Raw genomic sequence first — 16,496 nt, 5'->3', positions numbered from 1 at the left:
CGCAGCCGCAGAGGCCGGCGCAGAGGGGGCGCAGCGCGGCGCCAGCCTGGACGCACGGGCCGGGGGCGGGGGCGGGGCCGGCGCGGCCCGGGGACGGCGGGAATCCCGAAGACAGGAGCGTGGCCGTTCCGAGACCCTGTGGGATCCGGGTATGGAGGGTCCTGGAGTGCGACGGGATTTGGGGAGGGGGCGGCGGGGCCCAGTGTATGTCAGGAGGGCGGAATCCAGAGGGGGCTTGGGGCCGCGGCAGGGACGTCGGGGGTTAGAGGACCCAGAGGTGTTGGCGGGGCTGCGGCTGGGCGGAGGTGGGGGCGGTGAGAGCCGCGTTCAACCGCGCCCCCGCCCAACCCCCCCGGCCCTCAGCGCATCGTCCTCAGCCCAGGACCTTGGCAGTTGGTAGGCCTCCTGCCCCTTTGGTCTTGAGCCTTCGGCTTTCCAACTGTGAGGTCTCGGTTTTGTTCGGATTTGTTTTTTAATAGAGACGGGGTCTCGCTGTGTTGCCTAGGTGGTCTCGAACTCCTGGGCTGAAGCCTCTCCTACCTCGGCCTCCCAAAGTGCTGGGATTACAGGTGTGAGCCACCGCGCCTGGCCTGTTGGATTTTTAAGTATTATATGATTCTTCATCCTTTATTCACTTGGGACATAACACTCAGCTGTGAGTATAGTCATTCAAATGTTTATTGAGCGTCTACTATGTACCAGGCACTTAGCATGGGATATAGCAATGAACAAACAGGCCAAGCCCCGCCCTCAGAGCTTACTTTCTAGAGAGGGGGACAAACGAATGTACAAATGAATACATGATGTAGAAGACAGCAGTTAAAATGCGGGGACAATTAAGCAAAATTTAAATTACCCTCTCCCCATTCCCCCAAAATGCTGTAGCCCATTCCCTTCTAGTTAGACTCTTGTCTTCGCCTTGCTCCTGTGGCCTGCAGGCACAGCCTGTTACTCAGGGCTGGGACTGTAACCAGGCAACTCCTGAGTGTAAAAAGTACCCCTTTTTGCTCTCTGAAGTGGTAGGCTTTGAAGAATACATGTCACGGTCACCCTTCTAGCTCACAGCCCTCCCAGAGGCTCTGGAGGTTCCTCGGTCTGCAGCTGTACTGGAACGGTGGCTATTCTTTCATTCAGAAGGGATTGCTTTGGCACTGCAGGCACAGGGCTAGACTGGCATCGTGCCTATTCCCCTGGAGCTTAGAATTTGGTAAGGAGGCAGAATCTAACAGTCACACTGGTAAAGATACAGACTATGATACAGGGCTATGAAAAGAACTATATGCTGCTGAGAGCGGGCATTGTGGGATGGTGAGCAAGGCTAGAGGGTCACTTATGTTCCCTGAGCAAGTCTTGAAGAGATGGGTAAAGAATGGAGAAGAGTAATTAGGGCAGTGGAACAGCACGTGCAAAGGCTTTGAGGCAATATAGTAAACAAGGCAAAACAGAAGCATGAAGCTGGAGAAGAGTTGGAAAATGAAGCTGGAGAGCAGGCTGGGTTCATAATACAAAAGCTTAGAATGCTCACTATGTATTAGTTTGCTAGGGCTGCCGTAACAAAGCACCACAAATTTGGTGGCCTGAAACCACAGAAATTTATTCTCTTGTACTTCAGAGGCCAGAAGTCTGAAATTCAGGTGTCTGCAGGGCCATAGTCTCTCTGAAGGCACTCGAGGGGAATCCTCTGTTTCTTCTAGTCCCTGGTGGCCACACGCATTTTTTGGCTGTGGATACATAGATCCAGTCTCCACCTCTGTCTTCACATGGCCTCCTCTCTCTCTCTCTTTCTCTGTCTCTATTTTAGATGGAGTCTATGTTGCCTAGGCTGATTTCAAACTCTTAGACTCAAGTGATCCTCCTGCCTTGGCCTCCCAAAGTTGAGATTACAGGTGTGAGCCACTGTATTAATCCGTTTTCACACTGCTGATAAAGACACACCTCAAACTGGGGAGACCTCACAATCATGGCATAGGGCAAAAGGCACATCTTACGTGGCGGCAGACAAGAGAGAATGAGAGTCAAGTGAAAGGGGTTTGCCTTATAAAACCATCAGATCTCATGACACTTACTCACTACGGGGAGAACAGTATGGGGAACTGCCCCCACAATTCAGTTATCTCCCTCTAGGTCCCTCCCACAACACGTGGGAATTATGGGAGCTACAATTCAAGATGAAATTTGGGTGGGGACAGAGCCAAATGATACTAGCCATCTATCATATCCTGTTCTATCTCTTATAAGGACATTTGTCATTGGATTTAGGGTCCACTTGGTTAATTCAGAATGATCTTATCTTGAAATCCTCACTTACACCTGCAAAGATTCTTTTTCCAGATAAGGATACATACCTGGTGATAGGATTTGGACATGTATTTTTGGGGGCCACCATTCAACCCACTACATTGACTTTGCAAATAAAAGAAACTTGACCAAAGAAAAGAAACTTGGCCTGGCGGGTAGTCATAATTACTCATCCCTGACATATTGTTAAGTGGAGAAAAATCAATTCATGAGACATGTGAACGATTAACCTATTTAGTTAAAAATATATTGGCCAGGCATGGTGACTCATGCCTGTATCCTGGTGCTGTGGGAGGCCAAGTTGGGAAGATCGATCGAAGCTAGAAGTTCGTGACTAGCTGGGCAACATAAGAGAGTCTCCCCATCTCTATAGAAAATTAAAAAACAAAAAAAAATTAGCCAACCATGGAGGCACATGCCTGTAATCCTAGCTGCTCAGGTGGCTGAGGCAGGATGATTGCTTGAGCCCAGGAGTTGGAGGCTGCAGTGAGCTATGTTTGTGCCAGTGCACTGCATTCCAGCCTGAGTGACAGAGCAAGACCCTGTCTCTAAATAAATAAATAAATTTATCTGTGTGTTCGTGTATAAATAGAATTTTTCCAGGTATAGGTATTGTACTCGGATGCTTGCTTTCTTCTTACCTTTTAGTATTAATTTTTTAAAAATGCTTTTTATAAATATAGAAAAAAACCACAAAGCTCTTTACAGTTTGAAAAAAGCTTTTGTAGGAGTATCCAAAAATACTTAGCATGCATGTATGGATGGGGGGTGTTTTTTCTGTTCCCTTTTGATGGAAGTACCTGAGGAAAGGGTCTTCGACTGTGTAAGGAGTTTCTCTTAGCAACTTGAACTTAAAAAGTAGCTGGAATTGATATAAAATAAGTTGTGGAACCATAATTATTTATATTACATAAAAACGTATGTTCTTTTTTCCAGATATGATTTGAAACAGCTAGTGTAAAGCGCAAGAAAGCTGTTTTCTGGTTGGAAGGCCTAAGGAGAGAACACTGTCGGGCATGGCCAACTAAGGAATGTTGCAGTCAGCTTGGCCAGTGTCTTGCCCTGGTCCTTAAACCAGTTGAGATGAGTAACTGAGGAAGCTGTATTTTGTCTTCCCTTTGGTAGGTTAGGGTACTTGAAGAGGGAGGGGAAACGCTTAGGTCAAGAGTAAACACCCTGCCTGTCCCTGGACTCACAAACATATTCATATTTACCCCATGTCCTAAAACTTAGGTGCCATTTAACAAAAGTATTGCTCTATTGAATCATTGCTTTAAGGCACCAAATGGTACCCTCCAGGCGTAGGACAGTTAATGTTTTTCCTCAATTGCCAGAGGATTCCCAAGGAGTATACCACTGGCAAATCTGACGGTTGTTCCTATGACAAAAGGCTCCTTTTTACATGAGAGTTTCACATATTGTTCTTCGAAGTAACTGTTACTTCCATTACTTTTTATTTAATACATTTAAAAAATTATGATCAATTTAATGCTTCTTAATTTTTCTTCTAAGAGAGACTTTGATTTGAAAATATTCTAGGAAAATCTGTATCATTTCTCATTTAGATATCATAATCTGACTTTTCAAAAGTAAATACATTTTAAACTTTTTCATTGAAATCACAGTTTCATAAAGTGTATTGCAAGAAAAATTCAGAGTCTTTTTTCAGTTTTACAAGTCTTTAAAATTAGTAGTCTGTGTTGTATTTAAAATAGAGTCACATATGAATTTATTTATAATGTTTGGGTGTTTACTCCTGAATCCTGTCTGTGGGGAAATTGCTGATATGACAATAACTTACTGTCATTTAGAATCTAAACACTTAGGACTTTTCTCTTATCTCTATCTATGTGCACACACTTCTGAGCTGGCTCTTACATTCTTTTTGTCTCTTAGAAGCATCTATTCTAAATGGTACAGGAGAAGCACAAAGCTCTCAATATCATCAGTAGATTTGTGGGAGAAGAGTTTGAATGTAGAAAATTACTGTTTCTGGATTATTAGTAAAGTTCACAATTCAAGGCTGTCGCTATTTCTTTCTAATTACCATGGATAAGCAAGAAGTTGAGGCAGGTTTACAAGGTTGAGCAATACATACGATATTTGTTTTTCTAAAGCAATCTGATAGAGTATGTGGTTGAATAAGCTTTTCTTCCATTTCTTAAATGGCTCAGAATGGGCTAATTATCAGGTCTAATCAAGGAGTCAAATAGTAAAAGACTGATTAATATTTTAACAAGATTAAACAATAAATCTGATTAATATCTTAGATAAATTAACTAGTTTTGTTTATTACTGTCATAGTGGATAGCTAGAACTAATTGAAAATTAAATTGTATTTAGGTAGGTATTATTGTCTTGAAATTTGTGTGATTAAAAAGTACATTGAAGAAACAGTGTCAGGATTAATGAAGTCAACAGAGAATATCATTTTATGTTGTGAACTCACTCTCCAACAGATGGTGCTAGCTTTCCTCTAGTGAGAGCTGCCATAGCCTATCCTTTCTTAAAACAAACCATGACAACATGAAGAGTGATGTGGGGATTTGTGTAGAACACATTGTAAATATTTTTCTATTATCTATGTACTTTGGTGTATAAGACATCATCATTCCACACAATCGGTTGGAGAATCTATGATTGTATCCTCTTATGAATTTGATCTCTTCTGCTATAGCCATAAGAAATCATGTTTTTAAAAAGGTCATTTATAGGATAATAATGTAACTAGGAGGGATCAAGCTAACTTTTTCAGAAAAATCAACTTAGAAGGCCTGTCACTTTTCCTGTGTATTCCCTAAAATGATATTGGGTATTGAAAATGCTGGGGGGAGTGTTTTTTCCTAATTAATTTGCCATATGTTTAGTCTTGATCTATTGTATGTGAAGCATGGTGCTAGGAACTGGGGATGAAAATAGAAGTTATGCTCCCTAATTCTCAAGGACCTAGTCCATTGTTTCCCAGACTTAAGTTGTTTTCATCCATCCTTTGAGATTTTTGCCATAATGATGTACTTCTTTACCGTAATATGTTTACTTTAAATTAGCTCACTTTTATTTAAAAAGAAAACTGTATCACCAATACTAATTTTAAAAGTTTTATAGACAGAAGGAGAGCCAGGCACAGTTGCTCATGCCTGTAATCCCAGTGCTTTGGGAGGCCGAGACAGGAGGATTGCATAAGGGCAGAAGTTTGAGACTAGTCTGGGCAACATATGAAACCTCATCTCTAATAAAAATAAAAACAAATTAGCTGGGCATGGTGGTGTGTGCCTGTAGTCCCAGCTACTCAGGAGGCTGGAGCACAAGAATCTCATGAACCCAGGAGGTGGAGGCTGTAGTGAGCCAAGATCATGCCACTGCACTCCAGCCTAGGCAACAGAGTGAGACTGTCTCAAAAAAAAAAAAAACAAAAAAAAAAAAACGTTTTTTAGACAGAAGGAGAGCTGGGCACAGTGGCTCACACCTGTAATCCCAGTGCTTTGGGAGGCTGAGGCAGGATGACTGCTTGAGGCCAGGAGTTCAAGACTAGTCTGGGCAAGCATATGATAACTCATCTCTAGTAAAAATAAAAACAAATTAGTTGGGCATGGTGGAGCGTGCCTGGAGTCCCAGCTACTCTGGAGGCTGAGGTGGGAGGATCACTTGAGCCCAGGAGGCTGAGACTGCAGTGAGCTGTGTTCGTGCCACCCCACTCTAGCCTGAGCAATAGAGCAAGATCCTGTCTCAAAATAATAATAATAATAATAATAATAATAATAATAAAACAGAAACCAAACAAAACCATGTTGGAAATTCCATTCGATTACTTTTGTCTACACAGGCTCCAAGCCTGCTCTCTCTTAGAAAAGGAAAATTAATGACTCAATATAGAGATGTTGAAGACATACTGGCACAAAACTAAAACTTCCTCCCTAATGTAAATATGAAAAGGGCCTAGTCTGGGCCAGGCGCAGTGGCTCATGCCTGTAATCTCAGCACTTTGGGAGGCTGAGGTGGGCGGATCACCTGAGGTTAGGAGTTCGAGACCAGCCTGACCGATATGGAGAAACCCTGTCTCTACTAAAAATACAGTATTAGCCAGGTGTGGTGGCACATGCCTGTAATCCCAGCTACTCGGGAGGGTGAGGCAGGAGATGCTTTTGAACCCAGGAGGCAGAGGTTGCAGTGAGCCAAGATCGCACCATTGCACTCCAGCCTGGGCATGCCAAGAGCAAAACTCCGTTTCAAAAAAAAAGAAAAGGGCCTAGTCTGGGCAACATACGAAACGTCATCTCTAATAAAAATAAAAACAAATTAGCTGGTGGTGTGTGCCTGTAGTTTTAACTCTCACAATATGCAATTCCACATTTAACGTCTCATCAGTGTAACATATAAAACTAAATAGTACCACCACTGGTGAGTATCTTTAATTTTTCAGAGACATTCTTGCTAGAGATAGACATGTATGTAAATAAGTCATTATAACATGGTTTCATTAGTGTCACGTAAAGGTATTTCAGAGTAGTATGGAGGATATAATGGAAACAGATTAGTTCTCTGTGGGGCGGGGAGTACCAGAAGTTATTTTCGAGGAAATCAATGTTTGAGCTATTTATTGAATTAAATTCACCCAGGAATGGAAAAAGCAAGTGAACTTGATTAGCAAAGGGACATTTGTGGTGAGAGTAGTGTAGTGTTGCTGAACTAGGGGAGAAGAAAGGAAGAATGCTAAAGAGATTGGAATGGAGATTTAGAGTGAAAGTTTGTGTTGTTGTTGTTGTTTTTCAGTCCAGGGTCTTGCTTTGTTGCCCAGTCTGGAGCGCAGTGGTGTAGTCATGGCTCACTGCAGCCCCAACCTCCTGGGCTCAAGCAATCCTCCCACTTCAGCTTCCCAAGTTGCTGGTACTACAAGTATGTACCACCATGCGCTGCTAATTTTTAAATTTTTTGTAGAGGTAGGTCTTGCTATGTTTCCAGGCTGGTCTCAAATTCCTGGCCTCAAGTGATCCTCCTGCCTCAGCCTTCCAAAATGCTGGGGTTACAGGTATGAGTCACTGTACCTGGCCCCATCAAGATTTTTTAAGCAGGAGATTAAGATCAGATTTGTGTTTAATAAGGATATTCTGACAAAAATGTAGAGGATGAATTGGAACAGTAGAGACTGGTACAAGCAGATCAGTTAAAGGGGTCTTGCATGTGATATATTTTCTCTTTTAAAAAGTATTTTTCAGCCGGGTGCGGTGGCTCATGCCTGTAATCTCAGAACTTTGGGAGGCCGAGGCGGGTGGATCACCTGAGGTCAAGAGTTCAAGACCAGCCTAATCAAAATGGTGAAACCCCGTCTCTCCTAAAAATACAAAAAATTAGCCAGGCGTGGTGGCGGGTGCCTGTAATCCCAGCTACTCGGGAGGCTGAGGCAGGAGAATCCCTTGAACCCAGGAGATGGATGTTGCAGTAAGCCAAGGTCACACCATTGCACTCTAGCCTGGGCAACAAGAGCAAAACTCTGTCTCAAAAAATATATATATATTTCTCAGCTGGGCATGGTGGCTCATGCCTGTATTCCCAGCATGTTGGGAGGCCCGGAAGGGAGGATCACTTGAGGTCAGGAGTTTGAGACCAGCCTGGCCAACATGGCAAAACCCCATCGCTAGTAAAAATACAAAAATTAGTTGGGTGTTGGGGTAGGTGCCTGTATCCCCAGCTACTTGAGAGGCTGAGACAGGAGAATCACTTGAACCTGGGAGGTGGAGGTTGCAGTGAGCTGAGATCACGCCACTACAATCCAGCCTGGGCGACAGAGTAAGACTCTGTCTCAAAAAAAAAAAAAAAAAAAAAAGTATTTCTTGTCTGGGGCATGGTGTCTCATGCCTATACTATCAGCACTTTGGGAGGCCAAGGCAGGAGGATGGCTTGAAAATTGGAGACCAACCTGGGCAACAAAGTGAGTCCCTGTCTCTACAAAAAATTAAAAAGTTAGCCAGGTGTGGTGACATGCATCTGTAGTCCCAACTACTGGGGAGGCGGAGGTGGGAGGATCACTTGAGCTTGTGAAGTTAAGATTGCAGTGAGCCATGATTGTGCCACGGCATTCTAGGCTGAGGGACATAGAAAGACCGGTCTTAAAAAAAAAAAGGTCGGGCGTGGTGGCTCATGCCTGTAATCCTAGCACTTTTGGAGACCGAGGCGGGTGGATCACGAGGTCAGGAGTTCAAGACCAGCCAAGATGGTGAAACCCCAACTCTACTAAAGATACAAAAATTAGCTGGGGATGGTGCCGGGCGCCTGTAATCCCAGCTACTCCGGTGGCTGAGGCAGAGAATTGCTTGAACTTGGGAGGTGGAGGTTGCAGTGAGCCGAGATCGCGCCACTGCCCTCCAGCCTGGGTGACAGAACGAGACTCCATCTTAAAAAAAAAAAAAAAAAAAAAAAAAAAGTAGTTCTTAGCGTTGTCCACTGAAAAGGCTTAGAAACAATGACCAGCCCAGTATCATCTGGCACCCCTTAGGGCCCAGACCATAATCCCTAAATATAATTTCGTCTTAAAATAGACAATGACTTTTTGAAAGTGTGGCTGATTCCATGTTTGAGGGAAAAATGTATAGGATGAGCCTAAAATACCTTGTTGTATCAGAAAAAAGTTATCAAAAGCTTCTGGGGTCATGTGAAAAGGATTCCAAAGACCATCCTGGCTAGAGATAAGACAATTTGAGTAGCAATAAGAACAATAACTGCAATGAATTAAAACATATCAAATATTTTGAAGTGCACAAGTTCATAATTATACTAAAAAACAACCTTAATTGGTCACCTTTGGATCCTAACTTTCCTGTATAAATTTATTCCTCAGGGTAACCCAAATGGTTGATGAATGAAGTTTTGTTTTGCTTTGTTTTTCTAAAAGTATTCCAGACAATAAAATAAAGAAGAGATGATAGAATTATAATGTCACAATTTTGCAACCCCTAATGAAGTAATGGGTCCAGACAATGGCCATAAATGACTTCTAAATTAATACAAAGAGAAACATCCAGACATTTTATACTCTTCTGAAGGAAGTTCACATCAGTACCTGTGAAATCCTCTTTTTTTCTTTTTTTTTGAGACAGAGTCACTCTCTTGCCCAGGCTGGAGTGCAGTGGTGTGATCTCAGCTCACTGCAACCACTGCCTCCGGGTTCAAGCAATTCTCCTGCCTCAGCCTCCCAAGTAGCTTGGATTACAGGCATGTGCCACCAAGCCTGGATAATTCTGTATTTTTGGTAGAGATGGAGTTTTACCATGCTGCCCAGGCTGGTACTCATGACCTCAGGCGATCCACCGTCTCGGCCTCCCAAAGTGCTGGGATTACAGGCCTGAGCCACTGCACCTAGCTGAAATGCTCTTCCAAAAACACTGAGTTATTATTTTATTGCAGACTTAATTTTTAAAATAGAAATATTTAGACCAGACTACAGCAATGTAAAAATTTCACAGCTGCATACTGTTTCCTTATTCCCCCTCTTTTCTTTTCTCTTTCCTTCAGACACATTCATTGTTCATTTCCTTTGATAGTTTCTCTATTACTCTAAAATTAATTTATGTGGTATAGGTCTCTTCTAATGGTAAATATAAACCATTGGACATTCCAGTTTTAAAACTGATTTTAGGCCTTTTATTCACACTTTCAATATAATTTTGGTTCACTTCCATTCAACAGCACACACTGTTGTACAATTAATTTTGTTTTGTACTAACCCTTGGTATTTAGTGCTATGGTCAAATCTGGCGTTTCAAGATTTTTTTTTTTTAATTTTTGCATTTGTTGTAGAGACAAGGTCTCACTATATTTCCTGTATTTCCCAGGCTGGTCTTAAACTCCTAAGCTCAAGCCATTCTCCTGCCTTGGCCTCCCTAAGTGTTGGGATTACAGGCGTGAGACACTGCACCCAGCATCAAACTTTCAAAGCAACATGATAGATCCATATTATATGTCTTCATGGTTGCAGACCTCTGCATGATCAAGTGTTTCTGGAGAAAGAAATTGGACCGCTTGCCAACACCACCACTCGGGTACAATTATAAGCTAATTTTAGACAAGAAAAGAAATGAGAGCATTAGTTGCTGCCACTTGGTATGAATTAGACAATGAAGAAAGTATTTACTTCTCTGAAATGGTAATAAAAATGGCATTCTAGGTTTTTAGAAATTTTCCAGGTGAGGTTTCTAAAAAACAAACAAAAAGATTTAAAAAAAACAAAACAAAAAATTGACCAGCTACCACATTTGCCTGAAAAAAACTGAATTAAATATCTCTATCAGGCCTGGCATGGTGGCTTACTTTGGGAGGCCAAAGTGCTGATCACAAAGGCGGGCAGATCACTTGAGGTCAGGAGGTCGAGGCCATCCTGGCCAAGATGGCGAAACCCCGTCTCTAATAAAAATACACAAATTAGCTGGGTGTAGTGGTGCACTCCTGTAGTCCCAACTGTTTGGGAGGCTGAGGTGGGAGAATTGCTGGAACCTGGGAGGCAAAGGTTGCAGTGAGCAGAGATGGCACCACTGCACTCCAGCCTGAGTGACAGAGTGAGACCATGTCTTGGAAAAATAAATAAACATAAATAAATATCTCTATCATAGTTCATCTTGAACAAACTTTTCCCCTAAGCCAAATTAATTTATAACAAAGGAAGCTAATTTTAGTAAAGTCAGGTAGCCTACAATAATAGCAATGATGAAATTTTTGTTAGTTCACTTAGAAAACTTAATATTAGAGGAAATAGGACTGTAAAATGAAGCTTTTGAGAAACCTTTTAATCTTCGGTTTTTTAGAGACCGAGTCTCACTGTGTTGCCCAGGCTGGAGTGCAGTGGCCCAATCATTGCTTACCAAACTCCTGGGCTCAGTTGATCCTCCCTAATAGATAGGACTACAGGCACATGCCACCATGACCAGCTGGTTTTAAATTTTTTTGTGTGAGAAGATAGGGTCTTGCTATATTTCTCAGACTGGTCTCAAATTCCTGGCCTCAGGCGATCTTTTTGCCTAGGCCTCCAAAAGCGCCGTGATTACAGCCCTGTGCCATCACACCCAGCTAATTTTTTATATTCTTTTGTAGAGGTAAAGTCTCATGTTGGCCAGGCTGGTCTGTGCATGAACTCCTAGGCTCAAGCCATTCTCCTGCCTCAGCCTCCTAAAGTGCTGGGATTATAGGCGAGAGCCACCCTTATGACCTTATTTCACTTTAATTACCTCCCTAAAGTCCTACTGCCAAATACAGTCACATTGGAGGTTAGCACTTGGACCTGTAGTTCCAGCTACTCTGGAGGCTGAGGTGGGAGGATTGCTTAAGCCTGGGAGGTTGAGTCAGCAATGACCTGTGATCACACCCCTGCACTCTGGCCCACGTGGCAGAGCAACACCCTGACTCAAACAAATAAATAAGGTGATAAGGGTGGAGCCCCAGCTGGAGTGGCTGTTGGGTATACATAGGCAGGAAAGGAGATGAGTCAGTTGCCAGAGGGAGAGAGGTTTTGGGGGAAAAGAGAAATGCTTAAAGCATTTTAAGGAAAGTTTACAGTGCAAGGTATGATATAATGCTTTATTTCCCTTCAAAGCATTCAATAAAATCTATAATAACCATCCGTGGTCTGGATTTGAATTTAATGCCTCAAGTCTGGCCTAAAGATAAAAATGGAGCAAACAGAGTATCTGCAAAAGGGCCCCAGCCATAAACAGATTACATTTGTTTCACAAACGTGAGCATATGTACATGCAGAGACAGAGCTGGGACTACAGGCACACACCACCATACCCAGCTAATTTTTTTTTGTTAACTTTTTTGTAGAGATGGGGGGCGTCTCACCATGTTGCTCAGGCTGGTCTTGAACCCCTGAGCTCAAGCAATCCTCTTGCCTTGGCCTCCTAATGTGCTGGGATTATAGGCATGAAGCACCAGTCCTGGCCTATTTACTAATTTTTGAACACACATATTTTTATTTATTCATGACTTATCACATTTTTAATAAAATTTATTCCCATAGAACACCTTCAGGATTGTAAACCTGTGACCATCTATACCTGCCATCCATTCCTGCTAGCATCTTTGAAATATGTAGCAACAAAATGACCAGGAAGTTTGCGAAGTGAATCCTTAGTAAAGGTAATTATTAACCATGGTATGTACACGGTCAAAGTGAACACATTGCTTGAGGGATCAATGTAGGAATCTCTTGAAGGACTTTCAAAGCACTGCACTGGGCCCAAGCTGTAGATGTTGTATAGAGGACCAGGGGCAGTCAAAGTTCTCGACCCATTTTCCTAAGCCATAACGGTAGGAGAGAAATGTTCTTGTTTACCACAAGCTGGGTTACGTCTTTGCAGTGTTGTTTTGTACACTGTGGGGAATCAGGGCAAAGGAAAAGCCTGTCCTCTGAGAACCTCCCTGTCCTCATTTCCAGGAATAGCGATGGAGAACAGAGCAGCTAATCTCACTGCCAAGAGAAGGAAAGCCAAAGGGAGCCTCAAGTCATCAGTTACGAGGACATTCAGGGCTTTAAAGTTACTGCCTTCACTTTGTGGGCCATTTGAAGAAATCTGTACAGAACTTGAAAACGAGTTGTAATAGAATCTTGCCCAGCAGAAGCAAGGGCCTGCCAGGCATTTTTGCTCATTCCCTTTTTGTTTTCCAGGGTTGCTTCCTCAGCTTACATTTTCCCCTTTCAACTCACTCCCTGGATGGTTTAATTCCCATCTGGGTATACCATTACTTATACTAGCTATGTAGAAATGCACTTTCCTTGGTGCTCTGCTGGTCTCCTCCTGGACAGCTGCATCCACCTGCTCTCCACGTGTCTAATGCACATCCATCAACTTGCCCCTCACTCTCTTACTGCCCCTATTTTGTTTCATGGCTTTACCATTCACTCAGCTGTTAACTTGAGAAACTTCAGTTCTCTTTCCCCCTTTCTCTGTAGCACCTTCTTCACCTAAACAAACATTCAGTGAGGCATTAAGTCTGGCCACTTCTGCCCATGGAATGTTTCTGGAATCCTTGGACTTTGCAAGAGACTTTTATTTATTTTTAATTTTTAAAATTATTTTTTAAAGACAGAGTCTCACGCTGTCACCCAGGCTGGAGTGCTGTGACACAATCTTGGCTCGCTGCAACCTCCACCTCCCAGGTTCGAGTGATTCTCCTGCCTTAGCCTACTGAGTAGCTGGGATTACAGGCGTCTGCCCCACGCCCAGCTAATTTTTGTGTTTTTAGTAGAGAAGGGGTTTTACCATTTTGGCCAGGCTGGTCTCAAACTCCTGACCTCAAGTGATCCGCCCACCTCGGCCTCCCAAAGTGCTGGGATTACAAGCGTGAGCCACCGCTTGCGGCCTGCAAAAGCTTTCAACTTATCTCAGACCTAGGTCTGTTTCCAATTCATCTTCCACATAGTCATCAATTATTCTTACAGAACAAATTTCTGATCTTATCTCTCTCCTGCTTAATAACATCCAATAGTTCACCCATTGTCTAAGTTGTATTTTATTTTACTTTGAGACAAGGTCTCACTGTGTTGCCCAGCCTGGAGTGCAGTGGTGTAATTATGCTCACTGCAGCTTTGACCTCCTGGGCTCAAGCGATCCTCCAACCTCAGCCTCCAGAGTGGCTGGGACCACAAGTGTGCGCCACCATGCTTGGCTTATTTACTTTATTATTTTATTTTATTTTGTTTTTTGTAGAGTCAGGGTCTCCCTATGTTGTCTAGGCTGGTTTTGAACCCCTGGGCTCAAGCTATCCTCCCACCTTGGCCTCTCAAAGTGCTGGGATTACAGGCATGAGCCACCAAAACCAGCATAAAGTTGTAATTCCTTAGCAATGTGTTGTACACTTCCTCTATGTCCCTTCATCCCCAATCAAATTCACCTTTCTGCTCACCTACTCTCTTAGTTGTCTGCTTTCTGCCATATGACAACCAGCCCTTCCAACACCTTAGCCGAGATTGATTTTACATGTGCTATCCAGTGCATGTTACGTGTTTGTTTCAGCTAGAGAGGTTTCTGGAGTTAACCAAGTTTGCATGTGTGTCTGGGGATGCTTAGGAGAATGTTGTAAATGACTAGTATACTACAGTGACACCGTGATTTGCTTCTTCTCCATGCTGGTTGCAGCAGTCCCCAAATCGTGCAGTGGCCAGCATTTTATTCAGGAGAAAATTGCTGTAGTTCCAAGTATTGTTAAACTGAAAAGATGTAGGCTGGATTTACATGTACTTTTGGAAATATTGTATATTTTGAAGGTATTATAAGTTTGATTTTTTTTTTTTTTTTTTTTGGTGAAATATCTGCACTCTCTCCATGGATCAAATCATTTTTGCACTTTTTATTCCTTACCCCCACAATTGGTTTGTTTGCTTTTCATTCCTGAAAGCCTGCACTGAAGCTCTCTGGTACTTGTATTTACTTTTTCTCTACCTTTAATTTTCTTCATTTTATTTTTCATTCCATTCCTTTTTCTATGTTTTCAAAAACATTTTTTTTTTCTCATTTAGCTCGTACTTTGCCATGAGCTTGTGCTTTGCTATGTTGGGGATTTTATTATTTCTATCTTAATTCAAAGAATATAAACCATACAAAAGCCTACTGCCTTGTCAAAAGGAGTTCTGAATCTGAAGCCCAAAATAATATCCAGTATAGTCTTGTACAATTTGGCTGTATTTCAGACATGAATAATATTGCTTTTCCAGGGTAAAGGAAATTTTTGATCTACTCTTTCTACCAAAGCACTCATTTCTCATGAATGTCCTGTTCTCAAAGTTATTGAGTCAGTTGTGATGACAGCTGGTTTTCTAAGCAGCCAGGAAAGAAGAGGAATCTTTATATATTTTTTCGCCTTTTTTTCTCATCAGGAGCCAAGACAGGATATTTATATACTTTAAAACCAGTCCTCAAGAGAGAACTATCTGTACTCTCACCCCCCAAAAAAGGTTATATATAAACACACACACACACACACACACACATCTTAATACTAAATTCTGGATATTGTGTTGTTTCCTTAGATCCAGCACCAGCTAAAGGAAAGGAGCTTGTATAAATGTTTTTGTTTCTGATAAAAGTATCCAGGTTCATTACCAGTAGCACATAGATAGGGTAGACAGTTGTATGAATATTATGGGTACAAATGAAAGTAATAGTAAGAATTTATGAGCTGACCAGATTCAAGAAGGCCACATGTCCAACTCCATCAGCTTCCAGAAGCAATTCTTCCTGCCCCCAGCTCCACATAAAGGACTGAGAAGTCTAGGAAGAAGCGTAACAATGTCTATTGGTAGTCAGTGTAGTTTAGTGGTTAATTGCTGCCATTACTCAATTAGTTTATCAGATTCAAGAAGAATAATCAACCAACAAATACTTATTAACATGGAGGAAACGCTGACCATAAGATGTTAGGTGCTGGGGAATGCAGTGGGAAAACAAAAGAGTTTAAAGGCTGGAGGGGAAGATAAACGGTCAGCAAGTTTTCAGAGTTTATCAGATAAATGAATTCAAGAGTGCGAAATATGGGCAAGAAATACAAGGTGTCAACAGTAGAAACTGAATACATACATGCCTGTGGGCATGTATACCCATCCACCCACATATATACACAAGGAACAGAACTTGAAATGAATCTGTCTTTCCTCCACCTCAAGTGGCAGCTTTGTTAATTCCTGCAAAGCAATATAAATAGCAGCTTCTCTATGAAATTATATGCATCCCTTTTCTGTTGCTGTTTATTGATGCCTGAGGAGGGCAAACATGGGTTCTACTGATGTCAGCAGGCAGAGTTGCTGCAGTAAAATTTATTCAAAATGAGTGATTGTTGTGGGTTCTGATTTGAATAGATAAGCTGTAGATGCATTTATGAATTTGCATGTCTGTTTACATAAGCAATAGACCATGGTGGCTGAAAGTCCACCACTAGAGGCCGACTCTGGCTTCTGTTCTACAGTGGGTCCACTAGTTACTAGCTCTATAACCTTGGATATACATCTGTAAAGTGAAGATAAATAACCACATTAACAACCTCATAGTTTGCTATGAGGATTAAATGAGTTAACACATGCTAAGCCCTTGGAACAGTGCAGTGCCTGGCACAGAGTAATTGCTCTACAAATGTCATATTGCTTTTGCTCTCCAATCCCCCCCGCCTTTTTTTTAGCTAACTGAGCAGGATAATACTGAATCTCGTGGATACAGGGGAAA

General features: G+C 42.2%; 1 long non-coding RNA gene across 1 annotated transcript; it reads left to right on the top strand.

Moving 5' to 3' along the window:
* The first annotated feature begins 59 nt into the window (after nucleotides 1-59).
* Nucleotides 60-16,106, top strand: LOC140713183 (uncharacterized). The gene is made up of 4 exons (XR_012095074.1): nucleotides 60-149; nucleotides 3,235-3,419; nucleotides 12,302-12,420; nucleotides 12,719-16,106. It is a non-coding gene; the product is annotated as an uncharacterized lncRNA (long non-coding RNA).
* Nucleotides 16,107-16,496: the final 390 nt, after the last annotated feature.

This window comes from Chlorocebus sabaeus, chromosome 13 (genome assembly GCF_047675955.1).
Source record: "Chlorocebus sabaeus isolate Y175 chromosome 13, mChlSab1.0.hap1, whole genome shotgun sequence".
Classification (NCBI taxonomy): domain Eukaryota; kingdom Metazoa; phylum Chordata; class Mammalia; order Primates; family Cercopithecidae; genus Chlorocebus; species Chlorocebus sabaeus.
The sequence above is the reverse complement of the archived record's forward strand: the minus strand, read 5'-3'. Positions and strand labels throughout refer to the sequence as shown.